Source organism: Eumetopias jubatus, unplaced genomic scaffold, assembly GCF_037043125.1.
Source record: "Eumetopias jubatus isolate StellerSeaLion01/CBP00866 unplaced genomic scaffold, mEumJub1_p1.0 scaffold_13, whole genome shotgun sequence".
Classification (NCBI taxonomy): Eukaryota; Metazoa; Chordata; class Mammalia; order Carnivora; family Otariidae; genus Eumetopias; species Eumetopias jubatus.
In genome coordinates this window covers 36,736,640-36,750,652 of record NW_028274819.1, presented here as the reverse complement: position 1 = coordinate 36,750,652, position 14,013 = coordinate 36,736,640, and the positions used below count along the sequence as shown (strand labels likewise).

General features: G+C 38.7%; 1 pseudogene; it reads right to left on the bottom strand.

The window, feature by feature from the left end:
* Positions 1-9,510: 9,510 nt before the first annotated feature.
* LOC114220013 (tRNA-splicing ligase complex subunit RTRAF pseudogene) lies at positions 9,511-10,242 on the bottom strand (annotated as a pseudogene).
* Between the last annotated feature and the right edge of the window lie 3,771 nt (positions 10,243-14,013).

Below are 14,013 nucleotides of genomic sequence, written 5' to 3'. Positions count from 1 at the left end.
AAGCAAAATAAGCCAACTGGAGAAAGACAAATACCATATGATTTCATTCATATATGGAATTTAAGAAACAAAGCAAACAAGCAAAGAAAAGAAAAGAGAAAGACCAAAAAACAGACTCTTAACTATAGAGAACAAATATGATTATCATAGGGGAAGTGGGTAGAGGGATGGGTGAAATAGGGGAAGGGGATTAGGGAGGGCACTTGCTGGGATGAGCACTGAGTAATATATGGAACTGTTGAATCACTATATTGTACACCTGAAGCGAGTAAAGATTTTTGGACCAGGAAAAGCATGGTAATAGTTGTATTTTAGAAAACTTAGTATGGCAACATTGTGCATGATTTTGAACAGAGACACTGAATTCAGGAGCTACGGGATTAATTCAGTGACTAAGGGGATTGTAAATTGTGTTCAGGTTAGAATAGAGCCAGTGGAAATTAAAGGAAGAAATAACTTTTGCCATAACTTATATTGCAGCTTATGATATATTTATGAGAAACTGCTAGTTCTTTTTCCACTGCAGAGGAAGAAAATATTTTTTTAAAGAAAAGAATGACCTTCTAGAAAACACAGGTCAAATACAAACTTGAGGGTATTTCAAAAAATTCATGGTGCTGTTTTTCTTCTAGTTTAGGAAATGTGCTGCATACCAAGCCAATTTCTAATAGTGTTGTAGCTCTTCTCCTGTGTCTTGGAGTAATCTATCAAAGTAACTGTAGACAAAGGAACTTAAAAGTTTGATGTTTTTTAATTGCATCAGCTGACAACAAACCCCACAGCAAACTTTAAGGAAATGCAAGTTAAAAAGTTAAGAGATATGGATCCTTGAGAAGATGCTCCATAGGTATCTGTGAAGAACTACCGAGGAGGGCACAGCTAGAAGGCAGTTGTTGCAAGGCATAGAAAAACATGTTAAATAAAAGGTTGATAAAGAGTTATTTATAAGCCAATAATTTTCTCTTGAGTTCAAGTGAAACCTTTACATAGGGAAGGCATTCATTGCTAGGCTATCAATGGCCTTTATGAGAATGATAGACAAAAAGCTAAGAATGAGATCATGTAATTATAAAATAGGAGCCAAAAATTCCAGACAGAAGAGATATTGTCATCAATAAAATCAAAGCAACTATGGAAAGAGGAGAACACCTTTCATAATGTTGTACGGCCAGAGTAGAATGAATGCTATAATTTACCACTTTTGATATCCAAGAATCATTAAAATTAAATGATGAAATTTTGTCCCTATTTTACATTACTAGAAACTCTTTTGATATAAAAGCATAACTCTGTAAATATAGTAAAAACCATTGAAATGTATATTTTAAATGCCCCAAATTTATGGCATATGATGTATTCAAGAAAGCTATTAAAAAAACAACAAACAACTGATACAGACCAAAAAATATATAAAGATACATGACAACGAAAGCCAAAAAAAAAATGAAACTGAAAGTTGGTGAGAAAACTTGGTGTTACAATAAGAGAAATTGTCATGTGAGAATTAGTTTCATGAGGAATAAGATATGTATAGCCAAGAAGAGCCAAATTACGAATATTCATTTCAGGATTATCCCTAATAGCAGAAAATTAGGAACAACCTAAATATTCAAAACTGAAAGATTAAGTGAGGATATTATCGTATATATACTAAATGACTTCTCAGAGTTAGTCCCCAAGACTATCCTCAATTCTGATACCAGCTGTAAATTCAGGGTGTTCCCAGAATACCCATTCATTCACTAATTGGCTAGACAGACTTATAGAACTCACTGTGAAAACTATTATCCTCTGGGTTCCTGGGTGGCTCAGTCAGCGTCTGTCTTTGGGTCAGGTCATGATCCTGAGGTTCTGGGATCAAGCCCTGCATCAGGCTCCCTGCTAAGTGGGGAGCTTGCTTCTCCCTCCCCCTCTGCCTCTCCCCCTGCTTGTGCTCTGTCTCTCAAATAAGTAAATAAAATCTTAAGAAAGAAAAAGAAAGAAAGAAAGAGAAAGAAAGAAAGAAAGAAAGAAAGAAAGCAAGAAAGCAAGCAAGCAAGCAAGCAAGCAAGCAAGCAAGCTGTTATTCTCATAGTTATGGTTTGTTACAGGGAAAGGATATGTGTCAAAATCAGCCAAAGGAAAAGATGCATAGAGTAGGGTCTGTGAAGTTTACAAATACAAACTTTTTGTTGTGTTAACCTCCTGGCATTGATCTGTTATAATACGCATACAATATTGTCACCCAGGGAAGCTCATGTGACCATCAGTGTCCACAGTTTTTATTTGGGCTTGTTGTGTAAACATCATTGATTGATTGCCTAAATGCTTGATCTCAGCATCCAGGTCGAATGATACTGCTTGACTCAATACTCCACCCTAAGTCACATGGTTGGTGTTTCTTGTCTGGCCAGTACCCATTCTATGATGATGGGATGTCACCAGCTCCACTTAAAGATCTAGTGTGAGCAGCCCCCACACAAGCAAAGACACTCCTATCATGTCTGGTATCAATTACCTTCCAGAAGCTTAGGGCAAAGGCCAGACTGATTTCTCTTTGCTAAGGTCAATTCTTTACTACATGATGATGACAGGAATCCAAGGTAAGATATAACTAATATGAAATAACTACAAATAATTTCTGAAAGCCATAAAAAACAGCAACACAAAATAGTGGCTATGTGGATGTTGCCAGTATTTATGAGGAAAGGAAGTAGTTTGCTTCATGAAATCAAGGTCATTAAACTTTCATCTTCAGGTCAAATAAAAGCACAAAGAGAATGATTTTCTTTTCCAGATGGTCAGTTCAAAAGACTGAATTTACAGAAGCAGAAAGAAGTATGCAACTGAGATCCCCTGTAGTAAATCCACCTTGACTCTTTTGGCTGTGAGAAGTTATTATTTGTGGTGGACAGGATTTGTAGTTTTGATCCCCCTAGGATATTCTGTAAATGAAAGACAATTTGGCATATCCCTTTTGGGGCTTGCAATGGAAATGAAGTAGAAAAAAATAAGTTTTTGCTCTCTTGCTGTCTAATTCAGTTTCAACACAAAAGACTGGAACTGTAGTAACTCATTATATGCATTTTTAAGATGTTCACAAATAGTGGGCTGAGTGATATGGATTTTTTACATGCAGCAGAATTTTATTGAAAGAGAAATGATAGTTATTCAAATGTACAGTGATTACATTTTCTCAAAACATAATTTTCCATCAGGAAATTAAAAATCTAAATAATTTCTGCAGGGGATGAGGAACACAGAGCAACGTGTTAACATGAGCTTTGTTCTCCAGTCACTCTCAAATTATATTATTCGAATTTTCTAATACCATTCACAATTTCAGCATAAAGGCTTTTTCTTCTTGCCCCATTCATCAGATTTAAGTTTATGTAGAAAATGTGATCTATCTCAAAGTGTGATAGATCTATCTTAAGTAGAAAATGTAATCCAGTTAAGATATTGGTGGAAGACAACAATAGACATTTTTCCAAAGAAGACATACAGCTGGCTCACAGACACGTGAAAAGATGCTCAACATCATTCATCATCAGGGAAATACACATCAAACCCACAATGAGATACCATGTCACACCTGTCAGAATGGCTAAAATTAACAACTTAGGAAACAACAGATGTTGGTGAGGATGCAGAGAAAGGGGAACCCTCTTGCACTGTTGGTGGGCATGCAAACTGGTGCAGCCACTCTGGAAAACAGTATGGAGGTTCCTCAGAAAGTTAAAAATAGAACTACCCTATGAGCCAGCAATTGTACTACTAGGCATTTACCCAAAGGATGCAAAAATACTGATTTGAAGGGGCACATGCACCTGATGTTTCTGGCAGAATTATCAACCATAGCCAAATTATGAAAAGAGCCCAAATGTCCATCAATGGATGAATGGATAATGAAGATGTGGTACATACACACACACACACCCACACACACACACGGGAATATTACTCAGCCATCAAAAAGAATGAAATCTTGCCATTTGCAATGATGTGGGTGGAGCTAGAGTGTATAATGCTAAACGAACTAAGTCAGTCAGAGAAAGACAAACACCATATGATTTCACTCATATGTGGAATTTAAGAAACAAAACAGATGAACATAGGGGAAGGGGGAAAAGAAAAGAGGGAAGCAAACCATAAGAGACTCTTAACTGTGGAGAACAAACTGAGGGTTGCTGGAGGGGAGGTAGGCAGGGGATGGGTTCAATGGGTGATGGGTATTAAGGAGGGCACTCATGATGAGCCCTGGGTGTTATATGTAAGTGATGAATCACTAAATTCTACTCCTGAAACCAATATTACACTATGTTAACCAACTAGAATTTAAATGAAAACTTGAAAATAAACGAACAAAAAAGAAAATGTAATCTATCTCAAAGGGAAAGAACTGTGTGTGTGTCCTATTAAAACTTCTAAAATTTCACCCCATGTGCTAAAACTTCAAATGTGGGATTGTTCTTCTGCTCATATTTGATTTCACCCATCTATGTGAATCTGGCTACAATTACTGTTTTTTTTTTTTTTTCTTCTCCTTGCTCCATTCCTTCTAATTGCCTAGCATCAGAGAAAAGAGGTCTGTACATACCTCTAATATATTTTATTTAAAAATTTACTTTTCGGGGCACCTGGGTGGCTCAGTGGGTTAAGCATCTGCCTTCGGCTCAGGTCATGATCCCAGGGTCCTGGGATCAAGTCCTACATCAGGCTCCCTGCTCAGCGGGGAGCCTGCTTCTCCCTTTCCCTCTACTGCTCCCCCTGCTTGTGCTCTCTCACTCTCTCTGTCAAATAAATGAAATCTTAAAAATCAGAAAGGATGAATACTACCATTTGCATCAACATGGATGGAACTGGAGGGGATTATGCTAAGTGAAATAAGTCAAGCAGAGAAAGACAATTACCATATGGTTTCACTCATGTGTGGAACATAAGGAATAGTGCAGAGGACCATAGGGGAAGGGAGGGAAAACTGAAGGGGGAGAAATCAGAGAGGGAGACAAACCAGGAGAGCCTCTGGAAACAAACAGGGTTACAGAAGGGAGGGGGTTGGAGGGATGGGGTAGGTGAAGGGTATTAAGGAGGGCACGTGTTGTGATGAGCACTGGGTGTTATACGCAACTAATGAATGGTGGAACGCTACATCAAAAACTAATGATGTATTATATATGTGTTGGCTATTTGAACATAATAAAAAACTTTTAAAATATAAAAAAAATCTTAAAATAAATAAAAATTTACTTTTCAAGTAATAATATAAATATCTGTACTTAACTTTGCCAACAGTGGCTTTCTTTGGGATTAATCTTTAAATAGCATCTCTTAAATATGACCTTTCTTCTCATGATCATCACAGCTAACATTTATTGGGCATTTACTGTGGCAAATATTGAATAAATATAGTATGTGAAATATCTTGTTTAATTGTCACCAAAAACAAATGAGCTAGGTACTGTTATTGTCTTCTTTTTCTAAGGAACAGAGGCACAAAGATTTATATTTGAAACCCAGGCAGTCTGAATCCAGAGTCTATCTATGTCCTTTACTACATTATGCCCACCCACATAGCATAATATATACAGAAAGGGCTCTTGCTAGAAGTGCAGTGAGGTTAAATTGAATTTCAAGGTTAGTGAAGGACCCTTTTATTTTGGAAACTCAATTCTTCACAGGAAAGCAAGAAAAAAAACTTAGTTTGTCATTTTAATCATAAGCATCAGTCATTTCTCTAAGAAGTCTAGGATTTACCCAGATAATATTTACTGAATATCTACCAGGTGAAAATTATACAGTGTTGGGGAATATTTAATTCTTGTTATTACTGTGGGGAAGAGGACCAAGAATTGCAGAACTTTCCTAAATTTGCTTGCAGAAATCTGACTTCAGGTATATATGTGTATTTCTCCGAGTAAGATGCTAAAAGTTGTCATCAGAGTTTCCAAGAATTAATGACATTCACTAAAGGATTAATAACTGCTGTTCTGGGGACGATGGGCCAAAGAAGACTGGTTTTGGAACAGGCCACATAGTTCTAGGTGTGAAGAATCCTCTTCACATACATGTCCTGAGCCAGCACAGTAATAACCAGGGCCCATATGGGGAGGGGGTTTCAAACTCTGTAGTGTTGTAATGTGTGATTTTCGCCCAGAGCCCTTTTGGACAGATAAGGATTGCAGAGACTGAGTCCAGCCATCTCTCTAACTCTTTCCACTAAGGAGACTCATCTAGCCTTGAGTACAACTACAGTCCCAGGAATGATCAAGTGATAGGAAAACCACAGGCATCAGCATGGTTAGCGCTGCCGATACCATAGTTTCATTTTATATTTTTATTTATAACAGAAACTTGTTCGGTATGTTGGAGAAAACTTGACAAAATCCCCTGTCAACCTAGAAAAACTGTTCCTCAAATGTAAATAAGAAAGAAGACATTAAATCAGACAGAGATGTACATCACAGGTAATCTGCTAATGATATTATAAAGACAGGAAAAATCCCTTCCTTTGTATCGTGCCACACATATATGATCCCTTGTATACATGTTCTCAAGATTAACTTGTCGTTGTGGAAGAAAACTTGACAGAACTTCTGGCTGCACATTCTTTTACAGATCATCCCAAATTCACCTGCTGATTGGAGTAGCTGGCTGGGCTAGCTAATTGCTTTTATCTAAGAAAGTAATAAAATTTCTGTATCTCTGTGACAAGCAGGTGGTTACACCTTGGAGAGGCCTCCAGCCTAAGATTCTGATGACAAGGAGATGGGGACTCCAGCTTCCTTGAGGTTTATGTTTCAAAGAAATAGATCCTAGACCTTTAAGAAAAACTTTCCTAGATTGTAACACTAATTTATTTATCCTTTAACAATATTTATGTACAAATCAAAGGGACACAGAAAGGATTTACAAATACTAGGTTTCTCAAGGAAATGTTCTAAGAAAGGGAGTGGAGAACATGTCTTTTTGACTTGTGGCATCAGGGAAAAATGTAAAAAAAGCAGACCCCCCGCCAAGAGGGGAGCCTGACTCGGGGCTCCATTCCAGGACCCCAACATCATGACCCGAGCGGAAGTTAGATGTTTAAACAACTGAGCCACCCAGGCGGCCCATGGGTGAATAATTTTTAGCAACGAATGAGAGGATTTGTGAATAGTCTTGTGTACTTAAGGAATAAATGCAGAAAAAATAGGGTTAGGCTGTTTGAAAACTCTGCCTAGATTCAGCTGCCAAGTGTGCATCTTTCAAACTCTGCCTCTTTCCTTTCCCCTGACCCTCCTAAGGAGGCTGGAGGCTCACCCGGACATTCACAAATCTCCTTTCTGGGCAATCTATTACTCTCACCGTTCCGAGTGAACATTATCAGGATTAAATCCCCAGCTTGGCATGGTTATTGAGGGGTTTTTAAATAATAAAGCATCACATGTGATAAATAGCAATGTATACTTTGATTATGTAGTTAACCAATTCTGTGTATTGTGCAGCAGCTTAAGAAATGGGTTCTTTCCAAGAAGGTTACAATATGTGTATAACATTACTTTACCTTGAAAATAAAATTTTCCTGCCTGTGACCTTTACTAATTTGTAGTTATGCAAATAGTAAAAATGTTATCGAAGACATTCACTACTGAAAAGCCTTTGATGACTCTCCTTAGGCTGCAAAAAAAGTCCAAGCTTTTATGTGCAGCTTATAAGGCTGTGGGTCTTAGACCCAAGCGAGGGGAAGCCCTGCCAGTGTCCCTGAGCTTTGGAGGATGTCATGTAGCCCTCCTCTGCTTCTCCACAGGGTGACAGTCTCTGGGGCCAAGGAACTATGCCTACTTGCAGCCTTGCTCCCGCATTCCCTACCTTTCAGATCTTGCTTTAGAACTTCTTGCCCAGTGGTGACCCATTTTCAGGGACTAGGCAAGGCCTGACCAGGGTCAGCTCTTCACAGTAGGCGGCACCACAGGTATGTGCACACCTTTGTTGTAGGTAAGCTTATAAAAAGCTTGACTTACAACTTCTAAAATTTTTAATATGTGATCTATACATCATTTGTATTCTTCCCTCATGTTTCACCAATACTGAAAGCAGGCCTGCTCCATGACCTAACCCCTAATTTTCAGCCCCATCTTTTTTGCAACTCAGTCTCTATGTAATGTGCTCTTGGACATACTCAACGTCCTTAACTACTGACAGTTTCCTAACAAATCATTCTGTTTCTTATCTCTCTCTGCTTGCATTTGCCTCTGTGAATGATTTTCTCTCCATAGACTGACCGCCCCATACCCCAAACTCTATTCTGCCATATCCACCGGGCCAATTTTCATTGAAGAGGCAGTTTAAATATTGTTTCTTGGTGAATCTTTCCCTTGGTCCTCTGGTTCTCCCTCACCCAGCTGCACTTACATACTCATTTCTCTCTCCTCTAGGTTAGAAATATTGGCATCAATTAAACTATATTCTAGTTGTTAGTTGAGGACAGGTACTATTTCTTAGACATCCTTCTAATAACAGAGTCTATCATAGTATTTCATGAAGAGTAAACACTTCAAAAATACCTGCTGATTGAACAAATCTATATTCAATAATGTGGTGTTAGCATTTTAAAAATGAGAAAAAAATAGGTCACAGAAGTACTATCATGTGAATTTGAATGTTAATAGTTTCTCTCTCTCTCTCTCTAATTTTAATAGTTCTAGGTTGATGAATATCTGGATTTTATATATACAGCTCATATACATGAGTAGCTGTTGTATATGTATACAAAGTAACTGTATACAAAGTCAGCCTCATTTAATGAAGGTGTTGTTCTCATTGTTATTACTAATGCTATGTAGTGGTGCTGATTTTTAGAGGTAACCCAGGTAAGTGATAAAAAACACAAAGGACTGGAATTTGTCTCTGTGTTCTGTCCCTACTTGTGGAATTATGAATAAATCTCAGTTTCTTAGAGCCTCACTTTTCTGACCTGTCAAACTGGGATAATGAAAGCAGTCCACACCAGTTTTCCAAATGGATTTAAAAAGCAAATAAGAATATGACAAAGTTTTAAAGAAATAGGTGATGTTATTTTTAATAATGTATGAAAACAATTATATCCAAAATATGACAACCTGTAAAAATAGAAACTACAGAGAAAATTAACACATTATTTTATTTTATTTATTTATTTTAAAGATTTTATTTATTTGAGAGAGTGAGAATGAGAGAGAGAGAGCACATGAGAGGGGGAAGGGTCAGAGGGAGAAGCAGACTCCCTGCTGAGCAGGGAGCCTGATGCGGGACTCGATCCTGGGACTCCAGGATCATGACCCAAGCCGAAGGCTGTCGCTTAACCGACTGAGCCACCCAGGCTCCCCTTAACACATTATTTTTTTTTCACTTTCCTGAACTTTATTAAAGAAAAAGCAATGATGGTAAATCTCGAGAACAATTTTCTAGGATTCTTCCTTAAAAATGTGACATTTGATTTCCAAACACATGCCAGAGCGTAAATGGTTCCCGATTGTACTAAGTAGGTGAGAAGCTGAAATCCTAAAATATTCATCTTCCAACTTTCCCCAGTCTGTGGTCTGTCTTTGGATCAGCAGTGATTGCCTGAACAGCTACTATGGCTTCATGAATTTTTGTCTGTAGCTCTCTGAGCTCTTCCATATGCAGCAATCGCAGAATTTGAGCAGCTTCATTAAGAACTGCATCTCCTGTGTCAAAACCAAGAATATGTTTGTCTAAAGCAACAGGCAAGCCCTCTTTCGTTTGATTTGCTTTAGCAACTGCATCCTGGGTCAGGCGCTCCTGGACCAAAATGTGAATTGCCTTAAGCATTACCAGGTAATCATCATGACGCTGAATCTGAAGGTTAGCCAAAGCCATTACACCAGCCTTAAAATCAGAATTATTTACATCCAAGTTGATCAATGGCTCTGCATTTTTAGCTGCATTGTCAGCATTTTTTGTATTATCAGGTACCAAGTCCTTGTATTTTTCAGCATTATCTCCATATTCAAGTCTAACAGCTAAACCAAGAAGCCAGTCAATTGCTTCTTGTCGCTCTTGAATCTTGAAAGGACAGTTAACATCTTTGAGATACTTTTCAAAGAACTTGGGCCAGTCACTGCTGTGGATGTTTCTTAAATTACCTCTGTCTTCAATCTTGTAGTGTCTGATTTTCTGGTCTTCAAGCCAAACAATAAAGTTTCTAAATTCTGTCTCATCTTTGCAATTGAAGCCAGCCGGGTTGTGGTAGTCGAGGGCCATCAGCTTGCGTCAGAACATGGTCCCCGCGTCTCGCTCTGGTCCCCCCGGGTTCGGCCGGGAGAGGACAGGCAAGGAAGAGCGGGCGGTGCAGGGACCGGCGACGCGGCGAAAGGCCCTTAACACATTATTTTATATTCTTTTTTCATACCAAGTCTCAAAAATTCAGTGTGTATTTTACAATCACAGCAAGCCTCACATTGGGCCAGCCACATTTTCAGTGCTCAATAACCACAGGGGGGTGGTGGCTACCATCTTGGACAATGCAGCATCATATCCTATAATCCTCATTAAAACAAATGAAGTAGATATTAATTTTATTCTTCTCCTCATTTTTAACTTTGGTGGGAATCCTGCTACCATCAGGTGTTGCTGGGCTTCAGAGGAAAAATGGAGGGTGTGACTAAGCTGAAGTTTGTAGCCTCATGAGCATATTACAAACATGAACTCAAACATATAATCTCATACCCTTCCTTGAATCATAATTACAAATATTTTCATAGAAGTCACACTAATGTCACAAGAGTAAATTGGTACTCATGGAAGACTAGGAGCAACGCCAATTTCCTTCTGCAAATAGGGAGCAAAATTTCCTTAAACTTTCATGTTTTTTCTTTCCTTTTTTTATAGGGAGGGGGGTTATGCTAATTGTGCATACTATTCCTTATAGCCAAGTTTGTTTTAATATGGAATTAATATTCTCTTAATAGAATAGTGGGGGTGCCTGCATGTCTCCATCGGTTTAGTGTCCAACTCTTGGTTTTGGCTCAGGTCATGATCTCAGGGCCCTGAGATCAAGTCCGGCATGGGGCTCTGCACTCAGTGGGGAGTCTGCTTAGATATTCTTTACCTCTGCCCTTTCCCTTGCTCATGTGCACACACACTCTCTCAAGTAAACAAATAAATCTTTTAAAAAATAAATAAAATGACTCAACATTGAGTAAAGTGGGCTTTTGAATACCTCTGTACACTTCCACATATCTTTGGGTATGTTCTTAACACAATTTGAAAAGCATATTCTCCAGATGGTCTAAATTTTATCTGTGAAACATTCAGATTACCAAAAAGCTGCCAATGCAGAATGACTATTTTTGGTACTTCCAAAATTACATTGGTTGAATCATTCATTCTTACTAAATAACCATGGGAACATCATTGATATATATTGTACTGCATTCCACTACAAACATAATGCCTTCTTTTATAGAGATGAAGGGAAATTTTTCTCAGGCCTCATCATTCCTGATCTCATTTTTAATACTGTGGTTTTGACAGTTGAAAATAGAGCTACCATATGATCCAGCAATTGCACTACTGGGTATTTACCCCAAAGATACAAATGTAGGGATCCAAAGGGGTATGTGCACCCCAATGTTTATAGCAGCAATGTCCACAATAGCCAAACTGTGGAAAGAGCCAAGATGTCCATCAACAGATGAATGGATAAAGAAGAGGTGGTATATATACACAATGGAATATTATGCAGCCATCAAAAGGAATGAGATCTTGCCATTTGCAACAACGTGGATGGAACTGGAGGGTGTTATGCTGAGTGAAATAAATCAATCAGAGAAAGACATGTATCATATGACCTCACCGATATGAGGAATTCTTAATCTCAGGAAACAAACGGAAGGTTGCTGGAGTGGTGGGGGGTGGGAGGGATTGGGTGCCTGGGTGATAGACATTGTGGAGGGTATGTGCTATGGTGAGCACTGTGAATTGTACAAGACTGATGAATCACAGATCTGTACTTCTGAAACAAATAATGCAATATATGTTAAGAAAAAAAAGGAAGAAGAAGATAGCAGGAGGGGAAGAATGAAGGGGAGTAAGTCGGAGGGGGAGACGAACCATTAGAGATGATGGACTCTGAAAAACAAACTGAGGGTTCTAGAGGGGAGGGGGGTGGTGGGATGGGTTAACCTGGTGATGGGTATTAAAGAGGGCACATTCTGCGTGGAGCACTGGGTGTTATGCACAAACAATGAATCATGGAACACTACATCAAAAACTAATGATGTAATGTATGGTGATTAACATAACAATAAAAAATTATTTAAAAAATACTGTGATTTTGATATTAATTTCCTCTCTGCCTTTGTCAAAAGCCACATTTTTGGCCCATTTCTAGAAACTAGTTAGGGCTTTATGGTATAGATATACTGGAGATTCTATTTTCCTCCCTCTCTCTTTTTTTTTTTTGATTGAGAACTTGATTATTTTTTATTTTATTATGTTATGTTAATCACCATACATTACATCATTAGTTTTTTATGTAGTGTTCCATGATTCATTGTTTGTGTATAACACCCAGTGCTCCATGCAGTATGTGCCCTCTTTAATACCCATCACCAGGCTAACCCATCCCACCACCCCCCTCCCCTCTAGAACCCTCATTTTTTTTCTCAGAGTCCGTAGTCTCCAATGGTTCATCTCCCCCTCCGATTTCGCCCCCTTCATTTTTCCCTTCCTGCTATCTTCTTCTTTTTTTTATTTTTTAACATGTAATGTATTATTTGTTTCAGAGGTACAGGTCTGTGATTCAACAGTCTTGCACAATTCACAATGCTCACCATAGCGCATACCCTCCCCAATGTCTATCAGCCAGCCACACAATCCCTCCCACCCCCACCATTCCAGCAACCCTCACTTTGTTTCCTGAGATTAAGAATTCCTCATATCAGTGAGGTCATATGATACATGTCTTTCTCTGATTGACTTATTTTGCTCAGCATAATACCCTCCAGTTCCATCCACATCGTTGCAAGTGGCAAGATTTCATTCTTTTTGATGGCTGCATAATATTCCATTGTATATATACACCACATCTTCTTTATCCACTCATCTGTCAATGGACATCTTGGCTCTTTCCATATTTTGGCTATTGTGGACATTGCTGCTATAAACATCGGGGTGCACGTACCCCTTTGAATCTGTACATTTGTATCTTTGGGGTAAATACCCAGTAATGCAACTGCTGTGTCATGGGGTAGCTCTGTTTTCAACTTTTTGAGGAACCTCCATACTGTTTTCCAGAGTGGCTGCACCAGCTTGCATTCCCACCAACAGTGTAGGAGGGTTCCCCTTTCTCTGCATCCTCACCAACATCTGTCATTTCCTGACTTGTTAATTTTGCCATTCTGACTGGTGTGAGGTGATATCTCATTGAGGTTTTGATTTGAATTTCCCCGATGCCGAGTGATGTTGAGCACTTTTTCATGTGTCTGTTAGCCATTTGGATGTCTTCTTTGCAGAAATGTCTGTTCATGTCTTCTGCCCATTTCTTGATTGTATTATTTGTTCTTTGGGTGTTGAGTTTGATAAGTTATTTATAGATTTGGGATACTAGCCCTGTATCTGGTATGTCATTTGCGAATATCTTCTCCCATTCTGTCAGATGTCTTTTGGTTTTGTTGACTGTTTCTTTTGCTGTGCAAAAGCTTTTTATCTTGATGAAGTCCCAAGAGTTCATTTTTACCCTTACTTCCCTTGCCTTTGGCGATGTTTCTAGGAAGAAGTTGCTGCAGCTGAGGTCGAAGAGGTTACTGCTTGTGTTCTTTGGGATTTTGATGGACTCCTGTCTCACACTGAGGTCTTTCAGCCATTTTGAGTCTATTTTTGTGTGTGGTGTAAGGAAATGGTCCAGTTTCATTCTTCTGCATGTGGCTGTCCAATTTTCCCAACACCATTTGTTGAAGAGACTGTTTTTCTTTCCATTGGACATTCTTTCCTGCTTTGTTGAAGATTAGTTGACCATACAGTTGAGGGTGCATTTCTGGGCTCTCTATT